This window comes from Alosa alosa, chromosome 2 (assembly GCF_017589495.1).
Source record: "Alosa alosa isolate M-15738 ecotype Scorff River chromosome 2, AALO_Geno_1.1, whole genome shotgun sequence".
NCBI classification, from domain to species: domain Eukaryota; kingdom Metazoa; phylum Chordata; class Actinopteri; order Clupeiformes; family Clupeidae; genus Alosa; species Alosa alosa.
Window position 1 is genome coordinate 14374966 of NC_063190.1, and position 17889 is coordinate 14392854.

The 17889-nt window shown below is 43.7% G+C and overlaps 1 protein-coding gene across 1 annotated transcript in view; it reads left to right on the plus strand.

The window, feature by feature from the left end:
- Window positions 1-1399: 1399 nt before the first annotated feature.
- il13ra2 (interleukin 13 receptor, alpha 2) overlaps window positions 1400-17889 on the plus strand; it is a 51562-nt gene continuing 35072 nt past the window's right edge. Inside the window, exon 1 of the mRNA XM_048238062.1 lies at window positions 1400-1676. The gene's annotated coding sequence lies outside the window, so the exon portion shown is untranslated. The remainder of the gene's footprint in view (window positions 1677-17889) is intronic.

Consider the following 17889-nt stretch of genomic DNA (forward strand, 5'->3'; position numbering starts at 1 on the left):
GACAACAACCTCCTGCTAAATGTCAGCAAGACCAAGGAGATTGTTGTCAACTTTCAGAGAGGCCACAAACAACTGCCACCACTGTCCATCGACGGAGATGCTGTGGAGAGAGTGAGCAGCACAACATTTCTGGGGGTGCACATCAGCGGCGACCTCTCCTGGACCACCAACACAGCATCACTGGCTAAGAAAGCCCAGCAGCCTCTACTTTTTAAATGGAATTGAAGAAGGCAAGTGCCACGCCTCCTGTCATGACTACATTCTACAGAGGGACCATCGAGAGCATCGCCTCCAGCAGCATCACAGTGTGGGGCTGGAAGCTGCACAGATCAGAACAGGAAGACCCTCCAGCACTGTTAACACAGCTAAGAGGATCATTGGAGCACCACTCCCCTCCCTGCAGGACATTTACACCACCCGCCTCACCTGCAAAGCACTAATGATTGTCAAGGATACAACCCACCCTGCACACGAACTGTTCAGCCTCCTGCCCTCTGGAAAGCGGTACAGGAGCCTCCGCCTCCCGCACCACCAGACTGGCAAGTAGCTTCATCCACCAAGCAATCAGGATGCTGAACACTCTACCCACTCTCCCATCACTGACAGCCCCCACCCACCAGCCAGCCAGGAACCTAGGAAACTAGGATCCTGTCTACCCTAACCCCCAACACCGCCTGTGGAACTGCACTGTGACTGGCGCGCCTAACGTGTTGCTGCTTCACATCAAGCCTGATATACTTGAAATTACTGCATACTGCATATCAATGTAAATATACCGGGTCACACAAGCACAAGTTTAAACTTCATGTAACTGTTAAGACTATATAAATATACAACACAACTACCTCTATTTTTTTATATATATGTCCTATATTTCTATTTTGATACATAATGTTCTATATTTCAGTCTTGCACTTTAATTTAATGTTTATTGTCTATGGCTATGTCTATAGTATGTCTATGTCTGTATTTAAAGCATGTCTATGTCTGCATGGGAAAGTAAGAAACGAAATTTCAATTATTTGTATGACCAGTGCATGTAAAGAAATTGACAATAAAAGCCGACTTGACTTGACTTGGGTTAATGTTGACACTATGGGCCCTATTCTGGCGATCAGAAATGGATGGTCAGAGTCGTTAAGTTTATAGACATTAAAGGTACATGTAGGAGCCATGAAGGTGTTTATTATTATTATTATTATTATTATATACAATCTGATTATTATGTAATGTTAAGTAATATAGTTTAATGGTTTATATTTGGGTTACTTGGGTTATTATATTTCGTTAGTTTTTGTTTAATTTGCATATCACCGTAATTGGGGGCGGTAACATTTAATTAATTTAATGGCAAGTGCACAGGCACGGGCGGAAGTAGCCTAACTAGAGAGAGGATGAGTGACGGGGAGGCGGTATTTCTTGTTGACCGCTGTTAACGCTGCTCCGCTGTTGAACTCTGTTTAGCCAATCAACTACACCCATACCTTAGCCTCTCAGCGACTGCTTTGCTTTGGATACAAGTCGCTACATTTTTGTCAATAACAGACGGCATTAGGAAAGCAATTGCGGACGTTTCAAGGATCAAATGGGAGAAAGGACCATCGGAGGTAAAGGACGGAAGATTGCACTGACTTTCGATCATTAGGCCACAGCCTCGGAAGACACTCAAAAGCCAGGTAAGGCTTGCTGGTGTTTATGCGCATTAAGCTGTATACATTGGAGGGAATGCGGCACGCATATGCTGTTGTTTGTCCATTGGGGACATTATTGGATTGAACACCGTTTAAGTTGGTCATACCGATCGCTGGCATTGATTGTGTGGATTCGGTGCTGTATATCCCCGTACTGTCAGATGATGAATCTCCGCTTTGTCTCTTTGAAATTGCCGCTGCTCTGCTAATGTGCGTGACGTTTCTGGATCTGTGAAAGTGTTTGGATGCACTGTAGCCTACCTCTATGCTACATTGAATCTCCGCTTTGTCTCTTTGAAATAGCCGCTGCTCTGCTACTGTGCATGACGTGTTTTGTACATGTTTGAATGTTGAAGTGGATGCACATGTATTGAGAAGTAACTGAAAAAAAAGAAAATGAGTCAAAAGGGTGTTTCAAGTTCTGAAATGGAGAGTGAAAAAAGGCAATCTAAGCCAACAGCAAAGGCTTTGGCAAACAAAATCGAAACGCTTCAAAATTAAAGGAGAAAGAGTGTAGATAAAGTTAAAGGATTCATACAACAAATGAAAACATTAATGAAAAATAAGGAAAATGTTTCACAAATAGGCCTACAATCTCTTCTGGAGAGTTTAATTGATCAGTGTGGACAGACGCGGCTCGTTCACTTGGGCAGGAGGGGCAGAGCCCTACTAAAGATTCATCCACTAGAAAAGTAGATCCACAAAATATTATTATTTTTAAATAAAATGTTTGTTTATTATTGTGTGGCAAAAATCAGTGGCAAAGTACTCAATCATGTTACATTTTTGTATGATTTGCAAAGAAAGATCGCAAAGATCTCGTTGATCATATCCGTAGTTGTTGTAGGCCTACTGTAACGTTACATTTCATTTCTGGTAGGACTGCCCTGAAGAAATTGAACAGCGCCTGCTGTTTGTCTATGTAAATCTGTCGACCGATAATGGAACTGCAGCTAGAGCGCGGTTAGTAGAAGGTCGGTAGATCATGCCACTGCCCACCCTATACGACGTCAGAACTTACTGCCTACTGTAGGTAGTAGCCTATGCCTACTGTATTAGTCCGCACGAAGTTTGTGAGGTCAGGCAGACAGTTGAAAAATGGCGAGTGAACAGCATGTGTGCAATAGTGTGGAGTTTCTCTTAAAGAACTTATTCGAAAGACTTGAGTTTGTAGTTAACTTAGCTATCAAAGACCTAGGACCTGATCAGCCCGACATTAACATCGTATACCAACAAACAAAGGACAAGAATCGGTCATTTAATCGGACATTTTCACGTTCGTGGTAGGCCATATGTCTAATAAGAAGCTCTGGTTGTCCTGAACGCAATAAAATGTTCTGTTTTCCATGCCTGCTTTTCCGATCTTCTGGGGGACAAGGGGATGTTTGGAGTAGGCTAGTGTAGGTGTGTGTGACATGAAAAAATTTTCAGAGAAGGCAAAAAACATGAGGCTAGCATCTGAGTTGTGCAAATTAGCCATTCTGGGGAAAGCTAATATTGCAGCACAACTCGATGAGGTCTACAGTGTAAGTGCTAAAAATGGAGTAATGAAGTTTGTTCACCTGAGAGTGACACAGATAAATTAAGGCTGATTGCACAGACATTTGATGGGGCTAGTGTCATGAGAGGAGCATCTGGTGGAGTGCGTAAGAAAGTGCAAGACGTGTAGCCTATTGCTATGCACATCAATTGAACCTGGTGATGGAAAAGGCTGCGTCAGCAGCATCCTCAGTGCGTGTCTTCTTCTCGGATTTTTATAGTTTCTCCGCTTTTTTCACAAGATCTCCGAAAAGATTTAAAAGCTTATTTTGGAGTGTTTCGAAATAATTGAAACATCTGGAGATTTTAATACAATCTCAGTTAGAGAGGCTAAAGGGTTTTCTCGAATGCTCTAAGATCCCGAGTTTTTATTCCTTACACCTGTTCTAAGATGCCCCGTGTAGATGTGCTCTATGCACAGCTGCAGAAAAGAGCAAACGATGCAGTGGAGGCACACAAGGTTACAGACAAGTTTGTGGCCAACATGAGAACGATAGGCCTACGTGATGTCCCTTGCCTTTGTGCAAAACATACCGGTGTCCAGGATAAGCGCAGGACCGCTTGTAACTTTGCGCAAATTGCCTATAAGTGTGTGACAATAGTTACCGCCACCTACAGATTTTCATTCACTGGCCATTTGTCTGCCGCCATCCTATTTGATGGTTCAAGCTTCCTCAAATTTTCCAAATCATTCCCCAAGGAGCTCTTGAAAAACTGCCCTTTTAATGCAGTATGTCACTTAATATTAATTTCTATACAAACCACGGTGGACACGCAAGTACTCATTCATACACACAGAATATTTACCTTTTTAATGAATAGCCTACTTTTAATTTACTCTTTAAAGTTGAGCTGGCTGTTGAACACAATAATTTCGTTCCTTATAATTTCTTTTATGAGTAGGCTAGGCCTACATGACCATAAACAACTTAAACTTGACTATGAGAGCTGAGTGGTGTAATTAAGGCGGCGTGAAGCCTACACTTGGAGCTCTAGTGGAATTTTGATTTCGCAACGAATTCTCGGTTATTTGTTTCCCTCTTGAGTTTTTCCCCCAAAGTAGTTCTCCACTGATCTGAGCTAATGAGCTGATTACTGGTACCTACATTGTAGCTTTTATTTGTCTGGAATATCAACATTTTAAACTTCACTTATGAATAAAATAACATTAAGTAAGCTAACATAGGTTAATAATGCATGAACAAAACGGTATTTTGACCGCAAGTGGTAACATTAGGCCTATGGAATTCCATTCCCCAGATTTCGCTCATAGCCTAGCCATAGAAAGAAAGAGTCGTAAAAATGAACAAAATCTCCGTGGACCGCCCTTGTGCGTCCAGTCGCCGGTGACCTGGAACAATGCCAATTTTTTTTTCTAAACTTGATCAACAGACTCTGCCCCACCTATTTGTCAACCCAGGAGCCGCTACTGAGTGTGGAAATGCCACCAAGTCACATGACCTGCTGATTCCTTTACTCCCTGAAGAGCAACAGAAGACCCATAATGAATGGTTTTCTAACATCATGACCTATAGCAACACATTTCAAAGGCGTGTTGAGCAGTAGTTGATTGAGTCGGATGAATTGCTTGAGTTACATGATCAAACTGATTCTGGTGAAATGAATGAACAGGAGTTGCCTCCAACACCTGATGAAACTCAGCAACAGACTGCCTTAGTCATTGATACAGATGAGCTGCAAGACAATGTAAAACCAAATGACTGTGTGTCAAATGTGGGCAGCAGGGTGTCCAAATCACAAAACTCTGCCACAGGAAGAGAGTCTGTTGCTTCCAGTATTTCTTCTGTACGTCTCAAAGCAGAGGCTGACTTGGCAGCTTTAAGGACAAGACAAAAATTATTAAAAGATAAACATGAACTGGAAGAGGAGGAGGAACGGCTGCGTAAAAGGAAAGAACAATTTAAGTTGGATGAGGAAATTGCAGCAAACATGGCAAAACTGGATGTGCTCAAGTCTCGGAGCATCTTGAGTGAGCGAACCTCTGTATCGAAGCGCTCTGATGGAATGAACTCCTATCTGGCAAAAGGACAAAAACTGATCCTCAATGCTAAAGCAAAGTAATTTGTACCACAAAGGTCACAACATGAAATCAACCATGCTTACCTGGATACAGGAACAAGACCTAAGGAGAGAAATCCATCTCAGTTAATTCATTTACATGAACCCAATCTTTATGCAGTGAATCACAGTACTCTAGAAGGGATACAAATGCAAGATGGAAATGCCTTAAACATTGGTCCAAATGAAGATCAAAGCAATGTGTTTGGCATTATGTGCAAACAAAATGAAATAACATTACTGTTGGTGCAGCAGCAGTGCCTTTCATCTTTGCCTAAGAGGGAGATGGCAGTCTTGACGGTGATCCGTTAAAATATCATGCGTTTGTGAAGGCCTTTTGAGAACGGTGTGGAGAGGAACCCTGCAAATCACAGTGAAAGACTGTATTTCTTGGAACAGCACACAAGGGGTCACCCCAAAGAATTGATCAGAAGTTGCCAGCATATGGATCCTGAAAGGATATGCTAAAGCAAAAGTGTTGTTAAAAGAACAGTTTGGAAATGAGCAGAGGATTTCATACGCATACATGGAAAAAGCTCTTTCATGGCCGCCGATCAAGAATGAAGATGCAAAAGCTCTTCGTGATTATAGCCTTTTTCTCAGAGGTTGCTGTAACGTTATGGAAGAGGTGCAATATATGCATGAACTGGACATACCTGCTAACATGCTAACCATCATAAAAAAGTTGCCCTACAAATTTCGAGACAAGTGGCGTTCTGCAGCATGTGAACTACAGGATAGGCGCAGCCAGCGAGCTACATTCATTGACCTCACAACTTTCATAGAGAAACAAGTGCGGGTTCTAACTGACCCAGTGTTTGGAAACATACAGGACACTCCATCACTGACGACTAATAGAGGAGTGAACAAGCCAAATCTACAAACTCGTTCTGGAATTAAGGGAACCAGCTTTGCTACCACTGTAGCTCCTGTGATACACAAGACTCAGCCTGGAACTAGAGGAAAGGAGCGTGTGGAGTTTGCGAGGAGAACATGCATCTGTGGAGAAGGACATGCTTTGGATTTGTGTCCACAGTTGGGGAAGAAGGCACACAAAGAGAAGATGGGCTTCTTAAGAGAGAAGGGTGTCTGTTTTGGCTGTTTGTGTATTGGACACATGAGCAAAGTTTGCAGAAAACGGATTTCCTGTGCAAAATGTGGTCTCAAACATCCAACTGTTCACATTCCACAAAAGGAAAAGGATAAGGATCCAGACCAAGCTGAGAGGAAATCAGAGGTGTCTGTCGACAGTGCCCTGATGTCAAGTGGGCTTACAGGGGCTGGTGATCACGACTGCAAACTTCCAATAGTTCCAGTGCAAGTTAAGTCCAAGAAGGGCAATAAGATTGTCACCACCTATGCTTTCTTGGACCCAGGAAGTACGGCCGTGTTCTGTACAGAGGCACTAAGGGAAAAACTTAATGTTCCAGGAAAGAAGGTCCATATTCTCCCTCACGGACGATGGGCCAAGAGAAAGTGGTGAGCAGCCACGTAGTTCCAGGACTGGAAGTGGCCGGTTTGACTGGGGAGAATTTCTGTGAGCTGCCCAAGGCTTACACACAAACACACATGCCTGTTCACAAGAGGAACATTCCAAAACAGAGTGATATTCAGAAATGGCCTTATTTGAAACATGTTCACTTGCCTGAGATTGATGCAGGGATTGAGCTGTTGATTGGGACAAATGTCTCCAAAGCCTTGGAACCCTTGCAAGTGATTCGCAGTGTAGGAGATGGACCCTATGCAATCAGAACAATACTGGGCTGGACAGTGAATGGGCCTCTAGATGAAGACGGAAGACTTCCCTGAATGCAGCGTGGAGGAACAGCCTGCCATGTCAAGAGAGGAACAAAAGTTCATGGAACTGGTTACAAGTTCAGCAAAACAGGTCAATGATCATTATCAGATCAACCTGCCATTGAGGAATAAGGACGTTAGTATGCCAAATAATAGGAAGATCATTGAGCAGCGTGCCTTACATCTGAAGAAGAGGCTTCAGAAGGATTCCTCATTTCATGCTGACTATAAGGCCTTCATGGAAGATCTGGTTGTCAAAGGCTATGCAGAAAGGGTGCCTGAAGAGGATTTGGGCATTAGTGATGGCAAGGTTTGGTACATCCCGCATCAAGGTGTTTACCATCCTACGAAGAAGAAGATCAGGGTTGTTTTTGACTGTGGAGCAAGTTTCCAAGGAACATCACTTAATGCTCAACTCTTACAGGGCCCAGACCTCACAAGTTCACTGATTGGAGTGATGAGCAGATTCAGGAAGGAACCAGTCGTCATCATGGCGGACGTGGAGGCGATGTTTCACCAGGTCAGGGTACCACCTGAGGATGCTGACTTCTTGAGGTTCCTCTGGTGGCCTGCTGGAGACTTAAGTCAAGATCATGTGGACTTCAGGATGCTGGTGCATCTCTTTGGGGCAACGTCCTCTCCCAGTTGTGCCAATTTTGCCCTCAGGAAATGCGCAGAGGACAACAAAGAGCAATTCAGCGAGGAAGCAATGGATAAAGTCCTACATAGCTTTTACGTGGATGACTGCCTAGTATCCGTGGCTTCGGAGGAAAGAGCTGTATCTCTATCATGAGCTCATCGCAATCTGTGCCAAAGGTGGGTTGTGACTACAGCACAATTACATCATTTCTGTGATGCAAGCGAGGATGGCTATGGAGCAGTAACGTACCTGCTGTCACGAAATGCACAATCACAGGTGCACAGTTCTTTTGTCATGGGAAAGGCAAGGGTGGCACCATTGAAACCTGCTACCATCCCCGAATGGAGCTCATCGCTGCCACCATGGCCAGTCGCATTGACATCTTGTGGAGGAAAGAGCTGCACATGCAACTTCAAGACTCTGTGTTTTGGACCGACAGCACTTCGGTGCTCAAATACATCAGGAATGAGACCTCCAGGTTCAAAGTCTTTGTTGCCAAAGAGTCACAGAAATTCGCAAGGCTTCACAACCCTCTCAGTGGAGGTATGTTGGAACAGCAAGTAATCCAGCCGATGTTGCCTCCAGGGGTGTGAAAGGTGATGCATTTCTCAAGGATGCAACATGGGTGTCAGGGCTTCTTTTTCTCCTTCAACCAGAGAATGAGTGGCCTGTCAACCCTGAGGATATTCATTTACTAACAGCAGATGACCCTGAGGTCAAGAAGGAAACCACAGTGAATGCTGTACAGGTCAGTGAGGAGGCTGATGCAGTATCTTGCATGATCCACCACTTCAGCTCTTGGATCCGTCTGAGAAAGTCTGTAGCCTGGATCTTGAGAGTCAAAACTTGGCTCTCATCTCTCTGTCAGAAGAGGAGACCGTTGAATGTGGCTCTTGCACAATCAAATTTGGATGAAGAAGGACTTCACACAGTTCTCTGTGAGGTGGAAGCCATTATCAATGGCCGACCGATAACGAAAGCTTCCATGGATCCTCATGACCTGGAAGCATTGACACCTAATCACCTGCTGCTTTTGAAGGCATTACCATCTTTGCCACCAGGAGTCTTCCAGGAAGCCGACATGTACGCACCCAGGCGGTGGAAGCAGGTCCAGTACATGTTAGACCTGTTCTGGAAGAGATGGGTTAAGGAGTACTTACCTCAATTGCAGGAGCGGCAGAGGTGGTCAGGAGCGAAGCGAAACCTTGTTCCTGGAGATCTGGTGCTTGTAGTGGACAGTACAGTACCTCGGAACTCCTGGGTCGTCGGACGAGTCCTACAAACCTTTCCGGACCGACGGGGCTTTGTGCGTCAGGTGCGCATCAAGACTAAGAGTAGCTGCCTGAACCGGCCTATAACCAAGATATGTCTGCTTCAGGAGGCCGATCCTGGAGGTGGGGCGGCTGTTGCAGATGACGAGGCCTAGACCACTGACTAGACGTCTGACTTAACTTTTGACGCTTGATTAATAGTGGCTGTGGTGAACAGATCACAGGGCTATGTGCTGGTAACCTCTGGCCCTACTGACTGACTTTTCACAAGATCATGAAGACGGAAGAAGAAGAAGAATGTAATGTGACTATGTATTCCGTTTAGTTTAATTATTTCATGACTCCTATTGTGTGTAATTATTAGGTAATAGCTTAATAATTAGGGGCTGGTGTGTAGGAGCCATGAAGGTGTTTATTATTATTATTATTATTATTATTATTATTATTATATTATTATTATATACAATTTGATTATTATGAAATGTTAAGTAATCTAGTTTAATGGTTTATATTTGGGTTACTTGGGTTATTATATTTCGTTAGTTTTTGTTTAATTTGCATATCACTGTAATTGGGGGCGGTAACATTTAATTAATTTAATGGCAAGTGCACAGGCACGGGCAGAAGTAGCCTAACTAGAGAGGGGGTGAGTGACGGGGAGGCCGTATTTCTTGTTGACCGCTGTTAACGCTGCTCCGCTGTTGAACTCTGTTTAGCCTACATTTTCTTTTTACTTTGAGCACATTATTATCACTGGATTAAGTTGGACTATCTTTTTCAATAAACCCGTCAAACGCATCTGGATCTCAGCGGATATTTTGTTTGGAACAGCGCGTCATACAATCAACTACACCCATACCTTAGCCTCTCAGCGACTGCTTTGCTTTGGATACAAGTCGCTACAGTACACTATGCAGGTTTAGGTATTTTTGGCGACTGTAGAGCTCCCTCTAGAGTCGTGATATATTTATATTTTACTCTGCTGTTGTAAATAGCAAACTTCGTGTGACTTATCCCCCCTTTACACAGTCAAAATGCTTTTGTGGAGGTGAAGGTAATGTTTCACGATTCTCGTGAGATTTGTCGGGCCGCCATTCTTGAAGTTGCATGGCTGGTTTTCTGGGTAGCAACTTGCTACGTCTATGCTGTATAGCTATGCTAGGTGAACGATTTGCCTATTACAAGTTTATTTACTATAATATTGGCTTTGTAAAGGTGAAAATCTTGTAAAGTGTATCTTTAAAGGCGTGGCCAGTCCACATTCTATAATTTAATGGCGCGATTTTGTGATCAAACGCTGGGCCCTGGGTGCAAAAAGGTTGTTCTTATGTTTCTTAATCGGTCATGGGTGTTTTGGGCATAACATCCTTTTAAACCAATGAGAATGACATCTGCCATTCTCTTTAACAGCAAGCAGCGCAACTTCAAACAGCGCATTGGTATTTTGATAGTGGCGCATTAGAAGGAATCTGCTTGCACACGAGACCATATGTAACAGGGATCCTTCTACTTCTACGGCCACTTTGAGGGACAACAAGGAGGTGGCCATCAAGGCTGTGGTCTCTGCAGATCACCAGCCCCTCACAATCTCCACCACCGATGTGTGTGCGGCACTGAGCAGGACTAATACACATAAGGCTGCTGGTCCTGATGGTATCCCCGGACGTGTACTTAGGGCCTGTGCAGTGCAGCTGACTGAGGTTTGGACTGACATATTTAATCTGTCACTAGCCCAGGCAGCTGTCCCCGCGTGCTTTAAAACCACCTCCATCGTGCCAAAACACTCCACTGCAACCAATGACTTCCGTCCAGTCACACTCACCCCCATCATCATGAAGTGCTTTGAGAGGCTGGTCCTGGCCCACCTCAAGACCTGTTTACCACCCTCACTGAACCCCTTCCAATTCGCCTACCGTCAGAACAGGAGTACAGAGGATGCCATCTCTACAGCATTTCACTCTGCCCTGTCCCACCTTGACAATAGCAACACCTATGTAAGAATGCTGTTTATTGACTTCAGCTCAGCATTCAACACCATCATCCCCTCCAAACTGATCACCAAACTCGGTGAACTGGGCAATACCTCCCTCTGTCACTGGATTCTGGACTTCCTTACCAACAGACCTCAGTCTGTTAGGTTAGATAATCACACCTCCTCCACACCACCTGGTGCTGAGCCCTCTCCTCTACACCCTCTTCACCTATATTCATTGTACTTATAGAGCGCCAAAACATTACACATGCATCATGGCGCTTTACAGAGTGTAGGCAATCAGAGAAAAAGAAAAGAGGGCGAAAAGAAAAGGAAGAAAGAAAGAAGGCCCATGGGTAACAGGGGCGAGGAAAAACTCCCTAGAAATGGAGATACATATAGGAAGAAACCTTGAGCAGATCCACGACTCAAGGGCCTGACCCATCTGCCTAGGGTCAATACGGACAGTAAGCTCTGTAAACAATGACAAATGCATATGACAGTCAGGTGTGGAGAATAGGACATGGTGTTTAAAGCACCTGAGGTGAAAGTTACAAGAGGTGGGATGATTACGTATCCGGTATGATAAAGCATTAATCATGTTTTAGTGAGAAAGTGCAAATAGTCCAGCGTCGGAATTGTCCAGGAAAGAAAGTTGTCAGGGGGCTTGTGGTGGGTCAGCAGACAGGCCAGAATCCGGGCAGAGTTGTCATAGGCAGGTGATGGGGCTGTACAGGCCAGGAATCCAGATAGGGGGACAGTAATCCAGGCGCACGGATGGTTGATGACTGGTGATATACCTCACAAGTGAGGTACAGTAAGGGGGAAGAAAGAGAAATGTAGAATGGGTTAGTATTACTTGAAATCAATGTGGTTAATGTCGATAAGTGATCAGTGGTGCTATATATTGTTACAGTAAATCATAGTGAGAATGGGCAAGAGAGGGACAGTTGAGAGAAAGAGAGAAGGGGAGAGAGGAGGGGGGGGTTGTACGGCATGGCACATGAGAAGTCCATGACAGCACTATAGCAGCATAACTAAGGCATGGTGAGGGGTAGTTGACACCAGCGCAGGTATGGTCAGGAACCACCATCTCACGCGCAACTGGGGTGCCAGTCACACGAGGACTCAGCAGGGTCCTCAAGATGGGTGAAGTTCCACACCGCACCATACCTAACTATGGGAGGCAGTAAAGAGGTATGTTTTAAGTCTAGACTTAAAAATAGGGAGGGTGCTAATTTAAAAAAATAGGGAGGGTGCAATTCTGCTAATCGAATTGAGGAAGGGAGATTATTTCAGAGGAGGGGTGCGCGATAGCTGAAAGCTCTGCCACCTACTGTAGTTTTTGAGATTCTTGGAATTACAAGAAGGCCAGTATTCTGTGATTGTAGCGGTCTGGGCGGGTTATATGGGACTAGGAGATCTTTAATATATTCTGGTGCCTGGCCATTAATGGCTTTGTACGTAATATCAAGAAGTAAAGTCCATGCGACTTTTAACAGGCAGCCAATGTAAAGATGCCAGGATAGGGGAAATATGTTCATATTTTTTTAGTTCTAGTGAGTGTGCGAGCAGCTGCATTTTGTATAAGCTGTAAGCTCTTTAGACGGGTGTTATTGCAGCCAGCATATAGAGCATTGCAATCTGTTTTGCAAACAGTTTTGGTAATCTGTTTTATGTGATTACTTAGTGATAGGTCAATTGTAACTCCTAGATTTTTAACACTTGTGGATGAGGATAGTTGAAGATCAGTAAATGTAGCCTGTGATGAGGATAGGATATCCCTCGTCTTTTTAGGACCTACAACCATGACTTCTGTTTTATCGGAGTTCAAAAGCAGGAAATTATTTGTCATCCATGTCTTTATATCTCTTATACATGTGTCAAGTTTGGCTAACGGAGTTAATTCGCCAGGTTTTATGGAAAGGTATAGTTGTGTATCGTCTGCATAAGAATGAAATTTGTACATTGTCCAGTTTGCAGATGACACTGGTGATTTGTCTCACCTGCAACAACGATGAGACGGCCTACAGGGAGGAGGTCCAGCACCTCGTATCGTAGTGATGACAACCTGGCTCTCAACACCAAGAAGACCAAAGAGCTCATTGTGGACTTCAGGAAGTCCAAAGCTGGCACACACACACCCATTCTCATCAACGGGACTGAGGTGGAGCGTGTCACCTGCTTCAAGTTTCTGGGTGTCCACATCTCTGAGGACCTCTCTTGGACCCTCAACACCTCTACCCTGATCAAAAAGGCTCATCAGCGTCTCTTCTTTCTGAGGAGACTAAAGAAGGTCCATCTGTCTCCTCAGATCCTGGTGAACTTCTACCGCTGCACCATCGAGAGCATCCTCACCAACTGTGTCAGTTTGGTATGGCAACTGCTCTGCCCATGACCGGAAAGCACTGCAGAGGGTGGTGAAAACTGCCCAACGCATCACCGGTTCCTCACTCCCCTCCATCAAGGCCATCCAGGGCAAGCGATGCTTGCGTATGGCGCACAGCATCATTAAAGACTGTTCTCACACCAACCACAGACTGTTCACCCCACTCCCCTCTGGGAGGCGTTACAGGTCTCTCCGCACCCGAACCAGCAGGTTCATAGGAAACTTTTTTCCTGCGGCTGTCACCCTACTAAACTCTAGCTCTGCATCCCGGTGACATCCAACGAACTAAGTCCCAATCACCCCCCGCCCCGCCCCGACCTGATGCCTCCTTGCCTGTGCCTGTTGAGGTGTCCACGACCATGGCAGCGTTGACCGGGACAACAAGGCGGAAATCCCCCACAACTGCACTACCCTATCCCATCCATAGTGTCTATTTATTTACAAATGTAAATAAATACATAGCTAGCGACGCGGTCATACAGTATAAGGGATTGGCAACGTTTTTTTTTGTTGTTTTTTTTCCCGTCATCTACTTCCTGAATTTTTGGTCAACGATACCCGGAACACCGAAACACCGGGGTACATGAAATTTGGTGGACATGTAGCCCCACTAGAGCCCTCCCCCCCCCCTGGGCCCCAAACCCAAAAAAATGCAGTTTTTCCTAAATAACTACCTGAACCGTGGCACCGAGGATGAATAACTTTTTATGGTATGTTGGTCTCAAGCCCACATTGGAGGCCCACATCAACCTAGCCCATAATCACTCATTTGTGATTTGCACCCCCCCCCCCGGTAAAAAATGAAAATGCAATATCATTCTGCTTTAAACGCCCCTCTCTTCATTTAAGATGTTTAGAACTGCACCAAATGTATGTGTATGATTAACCTGACATTATCTGGGGGTATGCCACATTTTGTAGAATTTCATCCATGGGGGGGTCTAAAAAAAATTAAGTTATGTGTACATTTAGTGACTGTACACTCATTGGCCTGTAGATGGTGGTGCACACATACACACGCACACACACACACACAGTTACACACATACTATCGGTATCGCAATTAGAACGGCCGATACATAATTACAAATTCAGTAAGATTAAAGGAAAACCAAATATTCGTTTCGCCAATAGTCGTTTGTCCACCAGATGGCGCATCGTTGCAGTGAGACGTAATTTTGTTGGAAGTTAATCTAAAGTGGGTTGGAAAGACAATAGACGCTTCCTACAAGGACAACACTGTAGTTTACCGCAGAGAACGTCTAATAAGGGTAGGATGATTTCCACATGAAATGTAATTCCCATTTTTTCCTGAAGCCGAAATAAATCTGAGAATGTTTATCGGACATGCTTGGTTTTTACTGTAGGTAGCAGACATCCCAAGTCTCCCGGAAGTTCCGGGAGTCTCCCGCATATTGATAGCGTTTCCCTGACGCCCGCAAATTAGATAAAATCTCCCGGAATCTAGAGCGAGCGATCAAGAGCGCAAGACGCCGAGGGGAGACCTAAAATCGCGTGTGCTTCTGAGTGTAGCGCGCACACGACAGGGGAGAGAGAGAGGGGTGGTGCGTGTGTGTCTGAGTGCATCCAAGACATAGAGCATCCTGATTGGCCTGTTTCGCTAAATCAACCAATCAGTTTTCAGTGTAGGCGGGCTTTTAATCTCTTTTCTCCCAAACTAAATCAGTTCAGTGTAGCCTATCTAGGAACAGGAGAGTCACGGCAGAGTCAGTGCAGTCACCCCAAAAAAAGGAACATGTAAGACCCATTTCAAAGTGTACCCTTGTTTATAAGAGTAAAAAATAATGATAGACCTAGTCTTGCACGATGCACTGTTTGTAACAGTGTTAGCATTGCCCATGGTGGGTTAAATGATTGCAAAAACATGTTAAGGTGAGTTTAACTAGTGTCAATTAATGTGCATATTATTCAGGCCTATACTAGATGTCTAGTTGCCAAGGCTACAAGACCAAACTGCAAGATCTACATATTTTATTTTCACAATTTGGTGTACTGACTATACATTATTGAACAAACATATTAATCTGTATTTCAGTATCTAAGTAGGTTAATTTTTTTTTTTTATTTTTTTTTTTAGTATTGTTATTTTTTTAATTAATTAATTAATTTACTTTTTTTTGGGGGGGGTGATACCTCCCTGAAAAGGCTTTTTGCAGGTTGGGATGTCTGAGGTAGGCTACGTTAATCTTAGCCTAGGACTTAAGTAAAATAATGTTATCGTTAGCATTGGTTGAGTGATGGAGGCCAATTTGATTTGATGTATTTGTAGAAAACCGTAAATGCGGTTATAAGCTACCAAGCAAATTGATAACAGCACTAATTCTATATTTCGACTGTCATCTCATTCTTTTCTGATCATAACCTAGGCTACTAGCAAAAGCTAAGTGAGATGGCCACAACACGTTCGCTAACGTGATGGTTTTCTAATGGAAAATACCTGAAAGATAACCTATGATGCATCCTAAACACCGGGCTGGGACATTAGCAAAAGCTAAGTGAGTTAGCCACAACACGTTCGCTAACGTGATGGTTTCAAAGTCTCAAAAAGCATCTGAGTCAACGTTCATTCCCAAAACACCCACTAGACTACTTCAATCCTCTATTTTCAAAGGTGATTCAAGTAAGAGCATGGCTCAAAGTAAAGTAACTAGGACTGAAACATAAATTCGTCAAAGTGAATAATTTGTGTCAACTCGCCGCAATGTAACGCACCCATGATGATCTACATCTCCATAAACCAAATGTTTTAGAGCGCACGTTGAGAGATGTATCCAGGGCAGGGCTGTAGGCCTACCTACACATATTTGTTGCACGTGCTACAAAAATCATTCTTTGGTAGGCACTAAATCATCCATCGCAATGTTACACCGGTCCGATACAGTTGAGACTGAGACGCTTTTTGTTTGTTCAAAGTGCATGTTTAGGGTGTGAGAGGGGAGTCGATGTGCTTTGATTCCAGCTTGGTAGTTGTAGTCTCCAAAGCGCTGATCCTCTCCCTCACAGGCTGGAAAAGTGACAAGACAAACACTCAGACAGCTACGGGCTAGACAGCGGCCCACTCATTCATCACAGGTGAGAAATATTACCTCCCTTTAGTAGGTGACTGCGTGCTTCTCTCCCCTTGCTGGTCCAGACACAGTCCCTAACTCCACAGCTCTCCGGAACCATAGACTGTTCTATATATACAGTCTATGTCCGGAACCATAGACAAAACAATGCAATTACAATCGCGGCAGTCCCGACACTGGCCCACTCACACAACAGTACAGCTAGGAATAGGTAGGCTACTTTCCTTTCGTCGGCATGTACGCATGCATTCATCCTGCAGACACCCGCCGATCTGCTTTCTACTGCATCTCGGATCGCGTCCCCCTCCGTGGCCATTTGGGAAGCCAGTTCCTCCTCTCTCCTCAGTCTCCGTGGGCCTGTATAAAAGCCCATGTCCCAATCATTCAATTAACCCCAACACCATTCCATTATAGTACAGCGGCTAAGCACCGGAATCGTTCAGTTTTTGCAGAAAGCATGAAACTTGGCACAGTTATACTACTACCCATAGTGATCAAAAATTGAAATGGACCCCAACATATAGCGCCCCCTAGTGGCCGCCATCTTGAATTCTAATATGCCTACCATTCTTAATAGAATTGTTGATACAACTTCAAAATTAAACAAGATAAAAAGTCTTAAGTTCTAAGACTCAATTTAGGGTCAAGGAAGCTATTGACATGATTTCCAAACAAACTTGATGTTGACCATTTTGAAATCCAATATGACGGATACCAAATGTGAAAATATAGACCATCTCTATTGTTATTGATGATAGAAATATCATTCAAAAACAATTTCAAAGTTTGAACAGTCATTTTATCACATGACTACCTCAATAATATACGAGGCATCAAGTATAATCTGGTAAGATTCCAATATGGCCACTATGTGTAAGAAAATAAGCCAATTATTGGCCAAAAATAAGCCAATTATTATCTTGGTTAATCGAAGTAACTACCTACATCAATAAATTCTTATTCTACCACCTTCTCTTTCTGAGCAAACCATAACTCTGACTATACACTGCTCAAAAAAAATATACATTTTAAAAAATAAAACACATCAGATCTCAATGGGGAAAAAACGTCATGCTGGATATCTACATTACATTACATTTGGCTGACGCATTTTTAGCCAAAGCGACCTTACAACCTGGTAAACAACAATTTCTCTCAACAATTCTAGAACAATTTAAAACAATTCAAAAAGGTAGAGTACAATAGGGAAAAGTGCATCAGTGAGTGCTGTTTTTATACAGTCAAGTCAGGTGGTAAGTGCTAGAATTAGCTAGTTGTAAGTAGTGCTACGAGAGGAGATTCTCTTTTTTTGAAGATTATAACCTTATAAGAGCAGAATAAGTCTGGCTATGTAATATAATACAGCGGCTAAGGCCAGATTTTTAACTGAATCGTTCAGTTTTTGCACAAAGCACGAAACTT